Here is a 1,356-nt window from a genome sequence, read left to right as displayed (position 1 = left end):
GAAATCCTGCAAGTCACCTGGAGTATTAATGGTGCTAAAATCCAGGACTCTTCTCCCGGGAGAAGGTGCCCTTGAAGGACGGGATGATGCGCTGCTGCTGCGTCTGAAATTCTTCCACGTGAGCTACCCCTCTGATGCAGCTCTGTCGTCAGTGCTACGCGTCAGCCATCATCAAGCTTCAACCTGACACCAAAAAAATGGAGCAGCTAAAAGGAGGCGAGATCCCTGGGCACTAAGAAACAAAGTTAGAAACCCTTATTTTCCTAAAGCATGCATGAACCTCCAAGTGAATATTCCTCCACAAAGTCTGTCCCATGCTGCAAATCCTGCAAAACCCCCTTGTGTATGGGAAGTCCCTTGGCAGGTTGTGCTGCTCTGTGGATTGCACCTACCTCCCTGTAAAGCATGCAAGGCTGTTTCTGAATACGTGAGCCTTTTTACACCTGCAGTAAACAGTGGAACAAACTTTCACCTTCAAAGCAGAGCGGAGCTTGTTCAGTGGAAAAATACAACCTTGGCAGCCCTGGCCATGCAACTGATAAAAAAAAAAATCCTGCCTGTTAATCGCAATTCAAACAGAAATCCGCTCCCTGTCAGCCGGGGGAGCTTGTTTATGTGTTTCTTGGAACAATAAAACTCATTACCTGGCAGCCGATCAGCTTTTATAACCTAAGCAGGCACCTGACAGAAGGGTGCAGAAGAGCTGCTTCAGCACAAAGCCCGCTGCGGAAAAGCCAGCCAGCGGCAGCAGGGCTTCGGTCCCAGCGAGGCACTGACACGCACTTCCAGCTCCGTAGATGTGCGATGTCACTGCCCAAGTCTTCATCGTGATCCTTCTGCTGTCACCTGTAATCAGTCTCACAGTGCCCAGAGCCCACAGACTCCTGCAAACTCTCTCTGGACAGGATCGCACCCAGATCCCAAACTGCTCCCGGTCCAAATAAGGGGAGGATAAGGGGGCAAGGACAACAGCGAAAAGTGAGAGAGATCAGAGTGAGACCCGCAAACATCACTGCAGTGCCAGTTTTGGGGAGACAGATGGGCTCAGCTGTGAGGGAACGGGGGGAAGGAGCGGGGTGGCCAGTGAGGATTGGGGCAGAGGAGGAGGAGGTGTGAGCCAGGCAAGGAGGCACAAGGGGCTGGGATGGGGACTGGCAGAGCCCGAGCCTGGCGCAGCTGGAGGACACCTTGGCAACACAGCTCAGTTGAGCTTTGCCCACTGTGGGTGTGCTAGGGAGGCATTTTCCCTTCTCACCCCTCATTTATTCTCCCTGTTTCGCTGTTTTGTTTGTTTGGGATATCAAGGCACACAGTTCACTCTGGTTTACAGCCTTGAACTCCAGTTTCCCCCAGCTC

The sequence above is a fragment of the Egretta garzetta genome, unplaced genomic scaffold (genome assembly GCF_000687185.1).
Source record: "Egretta garzetta isolate BGI_Z169 unplaced genomic scaffold, ASM68718v1 scaffold209, whole genome shotgun sequence".
Lineage (NCBI taxonomy): Eukaryota > Metazoa > Chordata > Aves > Pelecaniformes > Ardeidae > Egretta > Egretta garzetta.
This window is presented reverse-complemented; position numbering follows the sequence as displayed.